Below are 18,210 nucleotides of genomic sequence, written 5' to 3'. Positions count from 1 at the left end.
CGTTTAACCGCCCGCCTCCCCTCAGCGCCCTGACGGGCTCCCACCGGCTTCCCGCTACGGGCTCCGCGCCTTCGGCGTCCCAGCGGCCACGGGGCCGGCCCGTACGCTCTCGGGGCACCCCCGCAGGAAACCCGGCTCAAAAAGCGGAGATTTCAACTTCGAGGTGGTAAAGCCGGAGGGAGCCTGGCGCCGGCCGGAGATGCCCCGAGGGCCCCACGCTGAGCGGGAGGGGCGCACCACGGGCGCTGCTGGGCGGCCGTCCCCGCGGGTATGCCTAATTCTCTAATTGCAGCTCTCTAAGAGATCACAGCTCTCCATTAAGACCTTACCTTATTGCCATGGTAGAGAATTTTGGCTAAAAGGAAATGGCGCGTAGCTCTGAGAAACTTTGGCAGGAATTTATTTCTCTGAGAAAATCAGCCGTTTCTCTGAGGGAGGCCCGAATGACACAGGCCTTTCTAGAATAGAGGCCAGAAAGAGACGTGTGAAGTCAGAGTGCGCTGAGGGTTATCAGCCGTTGTGGGAATTGTACTTGCATCTTGTAAGAGCAATCCCTGGCTAATTGAAGTAATGATTTTTAGTATTTTCTTCTTTTGTGCACTCTATGAAGTACAAAAGAAAAACCTTAGTAGTGAAGAACACTCTACCAAAGGATTTGCTTTGCCTAAATAAGAAAAGTTGTGGGCTGCTTGCCAGTTGCTTTTTTTCTTTTTTCCCCATCTCAGAAAAAGGGACAAAGAAGTAATTTGCTAGCTATCATTTGGCTCTCATTCTCACGCAAGTGTGCTGAATGCTAATCCTTATTCACCTGCTGCTCCCCTCCAGGAATGTGCCATGCAGAATTCTTGGGAGGTTTTTTGTCTGCTTAAACAGAATGTGAGAGCTTTTCTGGAGAATGGTGTGATAAGTATAAAAGATTTTCCCGCGGTAGAGAGGTCTGTATTGTGAAGTACAAGACGCAGACTGATGGGCGTTTGAAATGAAGAATGACAGTAAAGACCAGGTGTTGGAATCCTAGAGGTTGTGGTATAACCAGCTGTGCTACATCACCCCCAAATTTCCATGTCACACCATTTGGTTACCCAAATTAAGTTGGTTTTGGTCAACAGCAGCTCTTGAGTATCTCTACTAATCAATCATTCACTGAGATTTTGTAATGTCACTGCTCTGAAAACTGTATCCCTCCTGCCTCTGCAAACCTGCTGACAGTTCCTCATGCCTTCTCCCTCCTTCTCAGCTGTTCTGCGCGCTGGGGAGGTTTTTCTCCTGCATGTACCGCAGGATTTGGAGAGTTACCCAGAAGAATCTTGTTCATAGTAATAATTCAGCAGGCTTAGCTTTAAGAAACTTCCTTGTATTCCCACCTTTTAGGGGTGTATCTGAAGCCTATCTCTGAATGGTTCATTTCTGTTTTGTTTAGTTTCTGTCCTCTTTTCCATATGGCTTCTCTGTTTCTGTTTTTGCCTTCACCCGCACTTGCTATTAATGAAATTAATAAGAATGATTTAGGAAGCATGCAAAGAGAAAATGCATTCCGAAAGAAGATCCGTAGACAGAGTTCTTTTGATGGGAGGGGAAAGCCCGGCGTCGTACAGTTGGCTATATTTGGGATGGAGCACAGGATATCCCTTCTGCAGACAGCAGAGTCGTGTTAGGTACACAGGGAAGCACGGTGTAATAAAACACCTTGCAGAGCGGTGCAGTGCTGAGAGGAGAGAAGCTGGCTGATACTTGGGAGATGGCTCCGTGAGTCTCAAATGTAACAGGGTTGCAGGAGGACTGAGAATTCAGATACCAGAGTTTCCCAGAAACAAAAGGGGAGGAGGGCGCAAAGCTGTTTTCTGGTAGCTTGCTCAAAAGGGAAATAATTCATAGGTGTTGATGTCTCTGTTCTGTAGTGGAAGAACAGTTCCATATCCAGCTGCATTAACTGTGCTAAAAATAGGAAACTGTCCTGTTTTGATCAACCTAGTGCCCTTGGGAGCTAAAATCCCTGAACTAGACTAGTGAGACTAAGCTAACAAGAATGGTATCTACACTTTGGCAATGTTTTTTCCCAACAAGTTTCCCCACTGGCTTTGCTCTGTGCAGTGCTCACCTGGAGAATGAAGGAGATAATCTATGATTATGCAGACACATGTATTTTGAGGAGTAAGAATATAGCTGCCATGTTAATTCAGGTGAGTGAACTCCGGCTGTCCCGAGGAGCCTTTCGCTGCCACAGTGAAACTGAGCTGGGGAAGTCGTGTTCCTGCCAGCTCGAGCTGATAAATGAGGAGACGAATTGTTCACTCGAGTGGTGACTCACTTTTCGTCAAGCCAAATGCTGCTCAGAAAGTTGCTACCAAGTTAAAACCGTAATTAGTCTTAATTGTCCACAGAATCATTAGCTCACTGAGAACATTATACCTGGAAAAAACACTTTGTTTCTAAGCCCTGTGCAATTTAAATGGAATCCCGAGTGCTTCAAAGAGTTCAGTCAGAAGGAATCGGAGCTGACAGCACTTTTTTTTTTTTTAATAAAAGAAGCTTTAATTGGCTGTTAAGTTAAAGCTTTGAAGCTTTGATAGGAGAAGTGTTATAGGTTAAATTAATAGGGAAAATTGAGAAACAATTAGAGCAGCTTTAAATTAATTACTTACACTATTTATTTTGAGCTTATTGAACAATTGTGTTGTATGCGTAAGTGATTGAAATTAGCCATCTGTGCAAGATAGCTTTGACCTAAATTGACCTTCTTGGGTAAGTAGCTTGCCCTAATTCCTATACTGTATCCCTAATTTTACTGGCAGATAAGCTTAATAGGGAGTAAAGATGAATGTGCCTGCGAGGTTCCCTGCTTTGCTGTTGAAACTAAAATCACCTGTACAGACAAAGGTAGGGAAAGCTTTGAAAGAGATGGCGGGGGAGATCACAAATGAGCCAAACTGGTGCTTGTTAACCCTAACTGCGCCCCGCTGAGTTCCCTTCTCCTGTTGGCAGCAGTGTACCTGTACGGTGCCCTATTTAGGCACGTGAAGTGTAACCCCATAACCGCTGTTCAGCTTGCTGCTTGAGGAAAACCTAGGAAAGAACAGCAAGTTTATTTGTGCTCCGTGGTATCGACTCTGTAGTACAGACAGGATCTTCTTATGCCCTGCTCTATTCTGCTGTGCTTTTTAGGGGAGCAGCAGGGGGCAAATGACTTGCAAGAAGAATAATCCAAATAAAATATCTCAAATGCGCATGACAAAGTGTGTGTGTGTGGGGGGGGGGGAAGTTGTTCAATTTTGAAACTCAAAAGGTGAAAATATTCTTGGTGTTGATTTTTTCGAGGCAATGAAACAATTTCCGCCCCCCACCAGTTTCCCTATTTCTAGCAGACCCACCCCAGCGCTGCTGCGGATGGACAACGGGAGGCTCCATACAGCGGGTGGGTGATAGGAGGATCCCAGGGGACTGGGGGGGTGGGTGACTTCCCAAAGGCAGGGGCACGCCTGTCCTCTGTGAGCACCCTGTCCCCGAGCTCGTGCTTGGCTCTCCCTCCAGGTGTCAGTCTGGCACTGTGCTATCACCCAGCGTCCCGTCGCCCAGGAGCTGGGTGCCCTCGCCAGCTCCAGGAGGTGCCTCTCCCTCCACTTCGGAATTAACAAAGAACCAACACGGTGACTTGGGTTCTCATCCCAGCAGTGCTGTCTCTTGCAGACTTGTAGCAGCGCACGTTGGGTCAGTGCTGGAATTCCTGAAGTAGCTGTGGCTCGCTCTTTGATCCTCCTCTTCTGAAGTGCCCGGCAAAACACCTTCTCCTGATTTTTGTTCGTGTGGTTCTGGCTCTTGGTATGTTTGTTGCAACCAAAGAAATGGGAGGTGCCCTGGGACCCCTTTTCCCACTGTTGAAATCTGCTGCCGTGGGAGAGTTCATCTAGCACCAAGTTTTCCAGAAAAGGCAGTTTAGTGCCCAGGAATGAAATCTGTCATCATTCTGACCTTAGCTGAGAAAATATACTTGGGAATGATGGTTGAAGGTATTGCGTGTCTTCCTTTGCATCGTGCTTACAGCTGTCTCTGTGTAAAACTCAGTTTTTTGTTGCCTGTGATTAAAAACAACTGTGTTTTTCCTGGGGATGGGAAAAAGGAGTTATATTTCATAATAATTTGTTCAGGAGTATGTTTCAATGCAAAGCATGTGAATAAAATATAGGCACTGGTTTATGACCATAGAGACCATGAATTTATTTATATGCATAAAGCACTTTTGGTTCTTTATCAACGTGCAAAGAAAGCTTGCAAAGGGCCATGTACAGAATACACGTTTACTGACAGTTACGTCAGGAGATAAGCAATTTTTAAAGCCCATTGTCATGTGAACCAGATAGATCCTGTCTCATCCTTTCTTGGAAGTAACTAAAGCATCTGTGAAATTAACTGGATTTTGATATGTGGTGGAGGTGTGTATAGGAAATAAGGTTCACAGCTTTGTGCAAGTCAGGGCCTCTGAAAGGGCGCGTGCGTGTGTAGGAACAGAAATCCCGGGACAGCCCTGGTACACAGACTCCCCTCATGAAAGAGCATTGGGAACATGAGTACCTTACATTGGGAACATGTGTGACCTTAATACTAAGAAAGCTTGATTTCAAGGCTCTCCTCCCTGAAGATCATTCTTCCTTGCACTGTCCCTGCTAGGATTTCTGCAGTGAAGTTTCTCTGTGGTTTCCTGTAGCGCGCTCCTCAGTATAGAGCCTGAGCGGCTTCCAGGAGTGCCCGAAACAGAACGCCTGACAGCTGCCATGGGGGGCTCAGGCTCTCTTTCCTCTTCCCCATGGAGAGATGCATGTGCGATGTGTGCAGCGAAGTGACTTGTTTTGGTAGGGCTCTTCCTTCTTTTTTTTTTTTTTCGTTTTTGTTTTCTGATTCAATCCCTTTGGCTTTCAGCTCCGGCTTCTGAATCTCAGCATCTGTCAGTGGTGCGATAAATTCTCTTTGGTGATAAGAGAACAGCTGCCAATAGCAAGAGCAAGGATGGCATTTGGGCTTTTTCCTGCCATGCGAGAGCTTACAGTCCGCAAAAATGCACTGTGCACACAATGCAAGAAGGTGGTACTTCTGCCCAACCTTCTATTTTTTTTCCAATTTAGCAGCATCTTTTTCCTCCATATTAAGCAGATGCACATGAACAATTGTGCAGCATAATAGAGTCCTGAACCTAAAGAACTGGAATTAATTGACAAATGGCTGTTTTCTGGATAGGTTCTGAAGGTGAAAGTGGTGAGGGGGCAATAAAGGAATTTTTTTTAGCAATTAGGGGATTTTCAGGGAAGGAAAGAAGACATTTGTAAAGCTGCTTATCATGTGGGATGATGTTTCCTAGCACAACAACCTGCTCCCAGTGAAATTGGTAGGGAAAAAAGTTAACTCCTTTCTGTGGAGTCATGAGTTTGAGGAGTTTGAGTTGGGTTTTTTTCTTTTCGTATTTAAAGGTTTCTCTAACTCCAGCTTGCCTATAAAATCTTGTCACAGCTGGAATTCAGGCATTTCAAGACAAACTATTTTGACCACAGAGGTTTTGTTTCTGTAGTTGTGGTGAGTTTAGTTGATTTATTTATAATGAGGGTGAAACTCCAGGATTTGTGGACAGCTTTGGTCGACACGGTAATTTCACTCTTGGACAACTGTGTGTGTTTCTGACTTCGCTAAAGTAAGAGCCAGACCATTCCTGTGAAAGTCTGAATCTCCCCTTGCCTGATCAGAGTCTGACAGCAAATTTCCCCAAAGGGGATCATGTTTCTAAGATGCTGGTAAGAGTCAAAATAGCCTTTCTGTAAAGCAGTCCTACAGTTGTGGTTTATGGGACTGTAATTTCTTGAGTAGCTTCTCATTAGAGCATGCGAGAGAAGAGAGGCTGGATTTTTGGGCTGTGCGGACACTCGGAATGATTTCTCAGTGTCAGAGGGATTAGGTGCCCTTTCCAACACTTGTGTTGTGAATCCATACTCTTGCTGACTGACCTCTGTAGGTATTTGAATGTCGTCGTAAGTGTGACAGGAAACAGACGTTCTCATTTGGTTCGGATGAGGATTTGTACGCCTAAATCGGTTGTACCTTTTTCAAAATCCTTTCCAAACTTTTAATGTGCTTCCACATTTGATCTGTGAAGTGCTGCTTTAATCCCAGACTTGGGTATTTGGCATTTGGGATCATCTCGCTGCACTTACTTTTGTCTTGTTTTTCTTTATTTGCCAAGATGAGTGCATGCAAATCATGATTTTTTTTTTTTTTTTTTCCTGACTGCGTTGCTAAATGCCAAAATCTCTGCTAAGTAGCAGTGGTATATTTTGAGAATTGGAGATGTCAAAGTAAAGATTTGCCTTGCCTCCAAAAATGCTTTGGGATGGAAAGATCTGGGAAACGGGGAGGAAAGGATTGTCTCGTTTCGCTGACTGTACTGTGGATACGGTTGCCTATCTGCCAGGACTGGGTTTTTTCCCTTGCTAGTTAGTCTTGTGAGATTTTATGTTTTCCTTGGTTAGCTTGATTACTAAAATTAGAATCCCCTGATCTTCTGAGGGTGTACAGTTCATCTTCCCTCTCTCGTCCTCGTTGTCTCTCTAGCTTCTTTTTAAGCTCGAAGACGTATGCAGGAGACAGTGTTTTAGGAAGCGCTGGGAAGTCAGTGAAGAATGTACAGTATGACTACAAAATCCAGCAATTGTTTTTAATAGATTATTTTTTAATGTCTTTTGTTTGTCTACTTTTTATGCTAGTAGATGCCCCAGTCCCATCCTGATGTGAGACTGGGAGCCTTAGAATGCTTCTTTTCAGCAATTCCATGGACAAAAAATTTTCTGCGGAGTAAAGAGGGAAGGGAGTCGGTACTCTGCTTTTCTTCTTAATTTGCCCCTTTTCTTTCATCAAATTATTTGACCAAAGCCTATCATTATTCTGTTTCATGTTTTCCTACAGTCTGCAAAACTGATGGATGCCTTCCGACGGGATCGCTGCCTTCTGAGTGACTGGTGGATTGAAAGCTTTTTACTCTGCAACAGACATATTGCTAGAGCTACTATTTTGTCAGCTTCTGCTGTGTCACTAGGAAGTCATCTTACAAACGCTTCAAGTGTGCCTCTTCCCGTTCTAACATCTTTTGATTCTCGTAGACATGCTGAATTATGTGAGCGAGTTATGAAAGCTTACAGCTAACCTGCTGGTCTGCGCTGCTGGGGAGGGATTTGGAGCGGTAATTGGAGTGCAGCGGGGATGTTGTGGAGGAATAGGAAGTGAGCAGAGCTCAACAGCTCTCTTGCTTGTCCTACGGCCATGTGTCATGGAGAACAATCGAGCCTGGCTATTATGGGTATTTCTGGCAAGCTAGGATGTTTTTCGGCAGCCTTGCAAGGAGTTGAACAGCCGCAGATGCTTTCTCCTGACTGGTGCTGGAAGTTTGAAGGGCAGCTGAATTTGCTAATGTTCGTGCTTTGATACAGAGCATGAGAAATGTTGATGAGGCATGAGGCAGAACAGCTTGCTCTATTGCTGCTGTATTGACTCTGCAGTGCTGACAGTAGTTAAAAAAATGGCTTTTGTACATAAGCTTAGTTAATATATAGAACTTGGAAGACAGCTAGGAACAGCTATGGGCAATGGCCACAGTCTCTCTCTGTCTCTCTGTTTTTAATAGAGTCGCTTCCCTGCCCAGAACTGCACTTTAATTTTCAATTGCTTCAGCATCATTAGGAAAGGCTGACATTTTGGGAACATTTGTACAGTAGAAGTATAAGTAACAGTAGCTTTGTCATACAAGGGGATGCGTGGTGAGGTCAGGGTTATTTTTCTGGTTGTTAGCAATGGTGACATTTTTGTTTCAAGTGTAAAATGTTTTCTTTTTGCTGGAGAGTTGGTCTGAAGCGAAGGCTCAGCTGGGGTCTTCAAAACCAAAGACCTACTGGATGGGCTGTACTTTCGTGGGTCCCCTGGACATATTTGTGCGCATCTCCCCTTGAACTTCCCTGAGGAAACCTCTGCTGCGGCAGGAAAGCCATTTTACAGCTGTTGAGTGAGTTCTCTCTGTTCTGTGCCTGGTCCTCTCTTCTGCGTATCGAGTAGGAATAGCAGATAAGTCCACCTACGGTGAGAAGTCTGGCTGGGCGTGGCAGGGCAAAGGCCAGACAGAACACGGTTGCCGCCTCTGATCTGGGGACCTGCCATCCTCCTTGTATGCTGGTAGTCCAGTGTGCGAATAACCTGGGAGAATAGATGACTGACTGCACATCCATCTCTCTGAATCCAAGTCATCTCAACTTTATTGTTCAGATAATTTTCTCAAATGATGACAGCAGACACACTAGCTAGTTTCTCAGGTGGGCTCAAATGGTGAAGTCTGTCACTTGCATGAGTGATCAGTCATTCCCTTGGTAATCCCGCTGGCTTCAGAGGCAGTACTTGTTTGAGAGAGCGTTTCACCTATGAAAACCGGGATTCTTCCTGTGGAGTACCAAAGGCTGTCCTTGAACAATGCAGATGGGTGAATGGTAGAAGCGATTTTGATTTTTTTGTTTAGCCTCACAGTATTCATCTTTGTGTTCTCCAAGTTAAGGCATGCATCGACTCATGGAAGCAGATGCCACATACCTGTGCAACTGCTGAAAGAGTATTTATCAGCATTTCGCTCTCCGCCACCTTTCCAAAAAAAAAAAAAAAAAAAGACTTGCAGTCTCATTATTATTTCTATGTAACTTATGACATGAGGAGATCAAGCAATTATCTCCTTTTTGAATTTCAATCTCTGACTGTCAGCGTGAAGAGACCAACTGTGGCTATATGTGAGAGCAAGTTCCTGGGTGCGCTACGTGAGGGGCACTCACTGGTGCATTATTTGTTTCTTTCAGGCTGTTGGAATGCTTTTTTCCCTTCTTTTTCTTTTCTTTTCTTTTTTTTCTTTTTTTGATGGACTAGTAAATTATTAGGATGTTGACTTGTCAAACAGGCTTGCCAGGTTTTCAGCAGTCATCCCAAGTGGACTGCCTAAAAAAGGGCTGGCACTGCATCACATGGAATGACCGATGATATGTCATATATTTTTAATGGGCAAAATGTTTTAATAAACACTCTCCCTCCTAAAACACTGGATTTTTAAAATAGGTTTTAGCCTTGAGCCATGTAGCTACCCAGCTGTGAATTTTATAAGGCAACAATCTCCACATCATTAGATGTTATGACTGATATGCCAACGATTGCAATAGTAAGTATTTCCACACATTAAAAAAGTTTCTGATAACAGTTAAAGGAAGTATGGCTCTACTTGGAAGAATTTCTCAGCTCAAAATTAAAGCAATTTTATAAGATCACAAAGACAGCCATGTACTCTCTTGTAGTGAACTGCAAGTGTCTGTTTATTCAAGCCATGCTGATTTTTTTGCCTGACAGCTTTAATCACATGGCCTGTCTCTTTTGAAAATCAAAATTGTTTTTCTTTTCATATGACTTCTACATCATCGGCCAATTGAAATCCAGCTGGAATGTTGCACAATCAGGCAGGTTAGACCCCACCTTGATAGTTGTATTGCTTAGTAGGTTATTTGTTTTGGTGGTGTGTTTTTTTTTCCCCCATCTTTGTTACAGCAGCTATCTTGTTTTATTTAGAAGCGTGTGGGACCGAATCTAGATTTGAAAGGTGATCCAGTGACCCCTCTTTGGGTAACCTAAGTCGTCCTCTACAACGACTTCTGTGCAGTGGTCAGTGAATCATGTACCCTTTTTGAGATCCGTTCTCCTCCGCCTAAACCTACTAGCAAGTCAACGCTCCGTCCCTCTCAAAAATGGCATCCCTCTTATGGTCTCTTGCATCTTGCTAAACCACAGAAAGGGAAATGGTAATGTCTATATGTCTGAAAGACAGAGTTGCTAGAGGCGAGATTCTGCTTTATCTTGTACTTGCTCTCATCCTCTTCGAACTGCAGTGATCCTTTCACGTGGGCTAAGAGAGTTTAAAAAGGAGTGCTGCTGATCCTGAGCTTTTTGCTGTTTGTGGTGGGATAGAACAGATCTATTTTCTGTCATTATTTTTAAGTAACTGTTGAAGTTCACGACTGGGGCATTTATTTACTTTACAGAAAATGACCTTTTTTCAAACAGAAGGCATTCTGTTAGAATTCCAGTAGTCATTCAGAAATTCTGCACAAAGTGATTCTTTCAATAGTTTATAATCAGTTTCAAGCCATAGAAGTCGGCAACGGGCTTTCCGTCCTGTTTCTATAGGACAGACAGAAAAGCACAAACGTTGCTTGAAAAGTCTGACCAGATTTAATTTCAGAACAGTGTTAATCTTTTACAGCATGCGTGGATTCAACATCCGCGCTGTCTGCTAACTAATGAACTGGGTATATAGCTATATTGAACAGTATAATTGTTTAGTTACATAGTGTCAGGTTTTTCTTCTGGTGTCAGTAAGCAGTGCTTGCATTTCTAGCAATGCAGGAAGAAACTTTGCAGTACTGATCACGTGGTGATGTGTTTCACCAGCGATTATGCGTTCCAGATAGTTAGATTTTTCTTTTCAGATTTGCTATGTCTCTAGTTTTGGTGGCTAGACTGAATAAGGAGATCTTATTTTCATGCAGCCTTATCGCCTTAAATCATGAGAAGGCTTAGCGCTCTATGAGACTGGATTTGGCACTGACCAGTATAGAGCCTTCCCACAGGCCATCTCTTATGATGGGATCTTATTTCTTGCCACTAGCCAGGTTTCACTCAGTCCCATGTCATTGCTCTCCCCGTTCCCCACGTGATGGCTGTGAGGAGTGGTTAGTTAAACGGCAAATAAATCCGATTCCTTTTAGATGAAAAAAATGAGTCGGGTAAGTTGCTGCTTGTTTTTGCTTTGATGGCTGTGTCTATTAGGCAGTGATTTCTAGCACTTTCTCCTTGCTGCTGTCGCCCCTCGTAAACTCCATTCCCAGGGGCCCGACAAACTTGTGTGGCACTGGAGAGCGGTGTGGGCTCTCTGCCCCGGCTGCCTGGGCTCGCCGCGTTCCCCTCTGCGGCTTTGGGCAGGGGAAGAGCTGGTTGCCCCGCTCTGGCATTTTGTCGAGGGCTACAGCGGCTGGTGGGGATCCCGGCGGTGGGGAGCGAGCGGGCAGCAAGGGGGAGGAGAGGCTGTGCTTTTGTCTGGAAATCACTTTTCTGCTGGACCCGCGTCCAAACCAGCTTGGGGGTGGAGGTGGAGAGGGAAGGGGCAGCACGTGGGGTGAGACAGCGGATCTCCCCTCTTGTGTCTTTGTGTGGTCAGACATCCCTGTGGGTTGAGGAGAGCCATTTGATCTTGAGTAGAAGGGCAGAGGGACCCCGTGGTTTGGTACGTACTGAGAAGCGCCGTCTCTGCCTCTCTAGCACATAAAGTAGGGATGGGTGAGTTCACCTCCTCCCCGGAGGAAGAAGAGCTGCGCAAGCACCTCCTGTACTTTCCGTTTTATGGCACGCCAGTACCCGATTTCCAGGGTGGAACCGGGGCGGCATATGCTTCCTAGTGCTCTGTTTTGATACCAGGAGGGGAGCACCGCAAACCGTAGCACAATATTTGCACAGCCTGCGCCTGGATTCAGTTAAGTCTTGAAAGACTTTGTGGGTTATGACATTCCCCTAAATGTGCTGAGCTTTCTTTAACCTTTCATAAAACATTGTGATCTTTATGGACTGTATCATATTGTGCAGTAATGTGCTTTATTGTCCACAGAATAAGCTTTTCTTAAAGATAATTGGAAAGCTGGAAATGGCTGCTATCGGCTGATTTTTTTTTTTTAATACATTATTTCTGAAATGGGCCTGGTGTAATAATGACCCTATCTGTTCAAGATTTAAGATTTGTCTTGGCAGAGAAAATTGATCCATTTCACCTTTGTCTAATGGAAAATTTTATCTGGGATTATCTGTTTATGTAAATGAATGTTCCTCTGAAAAGAGAACTTGAGGGGGCTGTAAATCTCACTGACACTTTAGTTTCATGGGGGGAAAATTGGAAAGGATTCTAGTATTTATCTGACTGAAATTGGTTATAAAAACAAAATTATCTTCATGTACCTGCTGCATCTGATGTTTCCTGGAATTTCATTACCTTTTTGAATAATGCAATGTTACACTACATACAGGATTCTCTGTGATTAGCCCCCAAATTGTTGGGGGGTTGCTGCCTGGCGTTATAATTATCAGGAAAAGGCAGCCCGTTTGGGGCAGTGGGATTCTGATTCAGTGCCCTAATAGGTACCAATTAGCACAGCCACATTATTCATAGCGCTCTGTGTAGTGCAGAGCAGTGAAAATACGCCACATGACTTTTTTTCCTTACGAGTTTGTTTTGGTTGTTTTTTTGTTTTTTTGTTGTTTTTTTTTTTTTTTTAACTGAGGAGTGAATCTAATTACAGGGGAAAATGTCCCTGGCTAATCAGCTTTTGTTTACGGTTTGCAGAGCAGGACTGTGAATGTAGCATTTACACTAATATTTTAAACATCATCTTCAAAAACAGTTTCACTGTTAGAAAGACAGGCTGGGTTTTTTGCCAACTTTCCTCTTGAGATCTAGATGACACGGAACCAACCAGGCTAGATCCTTGCTGGAGTAGCCGTGCCCAAACACAAAATTTGGCTTGTGCGTGCTAGCAGTGAACACGGCTGTCTAACATAGCTCCCGTAAGTACTCCCTCTTCCTGGCACTCCCTGGGACTCACAAAGAATAGAGAGCTGAGTTGATTTTGTACCTATTATCATATTAAAAAAATTGACTGTTTTGAAATTAAACAAGATGAAAACCCCACGTATCTTCACGTGAAGCAAAGCTACTTTGTAGATATCTAATCCTTGCCGTCTTTGGCAAACCAAAAAGGATTTTGGTAGTATGTTGACAAGATAGTGTCAGTTGTACATGCCCAGAGGGAGGAGCAGAACACACACTATGCATAAACATGCATTTAACATGTGAAACTTGTGGTGCTATAGTTTAGGATCAAATTGCTGCTTTCTTGGAGCAGAGGAAAAGCAGTTTGTATCTTCGTGCCATGAAAGAAATGACATGTACTTCAGAGTACACTTCAAGGTACAAAGTAGCGCCCCATATTTTTACATCTAATTAAGTGGCCTAATTTTCAAGCGTCTTTTAGAGCTGCTGGTTGCTCAGAGCCTTCAAAAATCACCACCATTGCCTAGCTGCCCAAGGGAAAGGTAGGAGCCTAACTTTGGAGACTCACCCTCTGCGTCTGCTCGTGCTGACTGCGATGGGAGTTGGGTCAAAGGCTTTAATGAGGAACGACCTCGGCTATTTGAGGTCACAGCTGCAATTGGTGCTGTACTGAGGTGCATCAAGACTTCTTCAAGGGTCTAGCCTAGCATAGCAATTAGAAGTAAAAATAATAAAAGTACTAAAAAAGGAAAATCGGCACTTAACCATGGCTTTCACTCTCATATCTGGCAGACTTCTTTTGAATCTTCCAGGTCTTAATGTTGCTTAATTTTATTTCCATAAAACTTCAGGCAGCAATGTTCCCCCAAGTTCTTTACTTCTGTGACTTTCTGCTCCACGTTTCAGGCAGTCATTTCAGCTGGAAATATACATTATTACCAGCTCATTAAATCCAAAATAAATGAAGTGGAAAATTACAGAACTCCATGGATTACAGTGCACCCAACTCAAAATAGAAGTGTGTGATTAAAACCAAAATGGTCTGCATTTTAAAAATGGATTAATAGTTTTGGACCCAGCTGGCAAAATATCATATGAAATGTGTTTTCAGAGTTGGACTAATGTAAATTAAATCTCACTACGGGTCCTCAAGGTGGGCCTCTACAAGTGCAGGACTTGACAGTATACACGCTCGGGGGGCATTTAAAGCTAATCCAGGAGCCCAGCTCAAAGCTGAGGGAGGACAAGACTTTCCTTTGCCCCTGTTAAATGCATGTCTGGTTCTCTGCAGAGCTGGAGCGTGGTTAGGCTCTGAATCCTTATTTATTTTCTCTGAAGTTAATAACAATAATAACCATGAAAAATACAACAAATAAATTCCTAGGCAAAACCCTGGGTCTTGAGCATAGTTTGGTTGACAGAGCTAACAGCCCAGCATTAAATACTAACATACAGGTAAATTAACTCCTCCTTTCAGAGGCAGCAGTTGGAAAGAAGCAGTGTATGTGCAAGTATATGCGTATGCAGAAAAGGTTTCTTTAATCTTCTTTATTTAACTTGTTTCCCCTGGTTTTGGTCCAGTTTCCACTGCAGCTTAAACAAAATGAAACTGGATGAGTGGTGAAACAGGTCTCTTCCATCTTCTGTGTGTCGCTGTTTAATAGTGAAGAAGAAAATAGAGAGCTAGGAAAAGGGGAAATGTGAAAAGACAGGTAGATATTTTGCAACACAAATAAAACTGGAGCTCGATTTCCTCATGGCATTTTACCAGATCTTCCAGGCTTTGTAAAGTATTCCCAGGGTTGGGTAAATCTTATCATTACTCATAAGGTGCAGAAAAAGGGTATGTTTTACAAAGTCTGGAATAAAGTTTATTAAACACTACAGTAAAATGAAAGATTGTATAGTTAAAAACGCCACAGGATTTTTTTTTTCCTGGTTTGTCCTACAACAAATGTACAAGAATGTTTAATGCTGCTGCTAGGTTGTGCTTTGTGTGTGAACTTGAGGCGGAGAAACAGGTTCTTGACAGTACGGAGTGGACAGTATTGCAGATGATTGACAGTTTGGGTTTCCTTACTTCTGTTGAATTTCATGTTTACCTGGCTTCTGTAGCAGAGGACAGTAAACCCGCATCCCTGTCTCTCTTCTGCATCCTCGAAGAGCTGCTACATACAATGGAGAAGGGAAGGGGAAAAAAAAAAAAAAAAGTGGGCCATCTGTAGCTGCAGATGGGGATTTGTGGACGGTGTACAAGTTGCAGTCACTGAGTAGGCAGAGATGCCCAAAATATGTCATCCAAATTGACCAATCAGGCTGGTGGGGGAACGCTAGCCGGTCTGGATGCATGGGCTCACCAGCCCACCCCAGCAACTGTGCAGCGTGCCGGCAGGCGGGCTCTCCATCCCCTTTGCTTCCAGCGCCTGCTCGGCTGCCAGAAATCAGAGCTGCCCTTACCTGTCAGCTAGGCTCAGCCCTCTGAAGAACAGCGAGCTGCATCTTGTTTTTTTCACAATGTATTGCAAGAATGTTGTTTCCTTTTTATTTACGTTGTTCGTTTTTAAGGGACGATGCAAGGTCTTTTACAATATTTGTATGCTCTGAGACGTAGTTTGATTACCAAGTGTTGTGATGCTGCGGTTAGCAAATGGATTGCGCTTTATTTGGCCAAGCGACAGCTCGATTTGCTTCAATTACTTAGATTTCTTTTGCCTTGTAAAAGATGAGAAAAAACCCACAACCCTGCATTTGTTGGGGAAATTAATTAAGAGGGGAAAAGATACTCTGTTTCTGTTTTATTCTTGGGGAAAGATGAAGTTGGAAGATGTAAGCATTCCTGTACATCAAATCAGTTGAATGTTCTGACCTTATTGGATTCCAGTTAACCTTTTTTGCTTTCACTTCAAAAAAAGCTCATCAAAACCTGTCTGTTTTTCGTAGAAAGCTTTTATTTCTATTGAGTGTTCCAGGTCGGTGCTGTCCTGCTTCAGGGAGGTGGTGGTTTGGCAATGCTTTCTCTCAGAACAGGTTTGACCAGTGCTGAAGGGGCGGGCCGCTTTCCTGCACGCTGATGGGCTAGGATGGGTAGAGAGGAATTGGGTTAGAGGAAGAGTTAACTGGAGTATGAGTTCCCTAGATAAGGAGAACCTCAGTGAGGGTGATGAGCTCATGGAATGGTCTCCCAGGTGGAAATTTTGCTACCAGGATCTTTTAAAACCTGGGCGGTACTCCAGGGAACTTCCCATGAGGATCAGACACGGGCTGGCAAAAGGATGGACATTCATCCCTTAGCATGTCTTCTTTCATGCCGATATGCTTCCAATGGCTTATGCTCATGTGAAAAAAGACAACCTGCATGCACTCGTACGATATTCTGTGGAAGCCGTGGGGTGTTAAATGCGCAGGGCAGAAGGTGGGACAAGGCTTGTAACACGTGAAGAGCACTGCCCAGCGTTGTTAGGCAGTCGCTGATCAAAGTACATGTCAGTTTGTCAACTATAGCCAAACCTGATTGCAGACCCGTCAGCTCTGCGGTGGGGTATCTAAATTGACTTGAATGGGTAAGCCCTAGACTTACTTCAGCATAAATGAGATCACAGTTTTTCTAAGCAGGCCATAAAACGCAATGAGTTGTAGAGCTAGTCCAATGCATTGTTCATTGCCAAGTCCCCGGGAGGTTTTTAGGGTGTCTGAGTGTGTGATATCTTTCCTAGTGAGCTCCTGAGATCAGTAAAAGAAATGGTGTGGAGAGGAGAGTGGAAGGGCAGGAGAGGGGAGAGTGGTGCAAGTGCTTTTGCTGGTTCTCCTCCGAAATGGTGGGCAGACATAAATGCAGCCATAAAGAAGCAGCAAGGGCAGGTTTGGTCACAGGCTTCGGGTTCCCTCAGAACAACTTTTCTTCAGGTGGGGGTTGAGGTTCAAACATCTGTGACTGCAGTTGAAGGTCCATTTGGATTTTTAGATTTCGACTAGCAGAAATCACAGCTCGGGTGCTTACATGGCATGCCAAGACTGTACTTAGCCATACTGCATTTGTTTGCCCAAGTATCCACAGCCAGTTTTTATTTCAGAGAGGGCAGTTGTGACCATGGCAGTTCAGCCTTGCAAGCACTTTCTCCGTTTGTATTTCATGCCACTTTTTCTTTTAAATGGGCCTGGTGTTTTGTGAGCTGTAAAGAGGCTCCAAGCCTGCTTATGCAGGACTGCAGAGCAACAGTCCTCCTTGTAATGCCTTTCAGGATGGCTCCATTTATATTAATTGTGTCACTAAAAATACTCCCTTTTACTTAGGGGAGCGTTGTCTGCCTCACAAATCATCCAGGTGAGAACTGTATCTGCAGCAGGTAGCATTTTTATTTTTTTTTTTTTTAAGGTATGGAATTTTTCGCTGGCAGCTTTAAAATAACACCCACTCGTCACTCTCTTGCAGGAGCTGGTACAGAAAGCTGGTGCACGTGTCTGGCTGGCTCCTGTGTTTGACAGCAGAAGCGGCTGCGTTTTTGTGGTTGGAAACAAAACTGTGAGTGTGACCCAGAGTCATTCAAAGCTTTATCCTTAAGTAATATTGCAGCGGTGACAAGAGAAGCTTGGGTACCACTGTTCTTGGGGAGATACGTCAAGATGACAGTGCGCTTGGTTACGTTTGTGTTACTTATTGTCTGTTAACTAAGAACACGGAAAGTACAAGGGCCGTGACTGAAACGTGTATCCGGGTCGTAAGGCAGCTTTCGCCACAGCTTAGCGAGCGTTTTGTGTGTTAGACATCAGTGGCTGGTAGCCATGGGGAGGTGCGTCTGGATGGGTGCCATTCCTGATGGGTGCCAGCCTCCTGGTAGGGAAGCGGAGCCAGCGAGGTGAGGAGACTGGCGGAGGGTGCACAGTGAGAGCTGGGGCAGAGCCGTACTCAAACTGCCAGTTCACAGCAGTAGCGTTTCGCTTTCCTGGATATTTTTCAGTCTTCAAGGGACCTGCAATTCCCGAGAGCGCTGGCGCACAGTCACCAAGCTGAATGCCTGGTCCCCCGGGATGGCACTTTGACCAGCTGTGGTTTGGCCCTGCTGTCTGTTCTTCAGCGCCTGACTCAAAGTGGAGGTTCTTCCTCCCAGCCTTGCCCTGATTCAAGCTCCCCGCAGCCAGTAAGCATCTACACCGCTCCCTCCGACCTTTGGCTTTGGGTCCTGTTCCGCGTTTGGCGAAAGCCTGTAGAGCAGTACCGCTGCCAGGAGGCTGCATCAGCTTCTGGGTGTCGCTCTCTCCTCCTACGCTTTCCTTCTCCTTTGCTACTCACTCCACCTTCCCCGACTCTGCGCTTTCCCCCTACCTCCTCCGAATCCCTCCTCCTCTTCCTCCCCCCACCCTCCCTCACCCAACAAAGTCTTAGGTTCTTCCCGCTTGTAATTTGTCGCTAATCAGCTGTCAGTGTTGGAGCCATGATGAGAGGTTCATCTCTTGCTGAGGGTAATGGCCTTAAAAGTCACAGAGTCAATGTCAATGGGATCGCTCCAATTCAATCAGAGACCTGAATGAGAAATGGCCCCCGCTGACATTAGCACTCATTTTGAGCCCAAGCA

General features: G+C 44.6%; 1 long non-coding RNA gene across 1 annotated transcript; it reads left to right on the top strand.

Moving 5' to 3' along the window:
• The first annotated feature begins 114 nt into the window (after window positions 1-114).
• Window positions 115-17,671, top strand: LOC128910737 (uncharacterized). The gene is made up of 3 exons (XR_008466848.1): window positions 115-268; window positions 17,070-17,159; window positions 17,596-17,671. It is a non-coding gene; the product is annotated as an uncharacterized LOC128910737 (long non-coding RNA).
• Window positions 17,672-18,210: the final 539 nt, after the last annotated feature.

The sequence above is a fragment of the Rissa tridactyla genome, chromosome 5 (genome assembly GCF_028500815.1).
Source record: "Rissa tridactyla isolate bRisTri1 chromosome 5, bRisTri1.patW.cur.20221130, whole genome shotgun sequence".
Taxonomy (NCBI): Eukaryota; Metazoa; Chordata; class Aves; order Charadriiformes; family Laridae; genus Rissa; species Rissa tridactyla.
The sequence above is the reverse complement of the archived record's forward strand: the minus strand, read 5'-3'. Positions and strand labels throughout refer to the sequence as shown.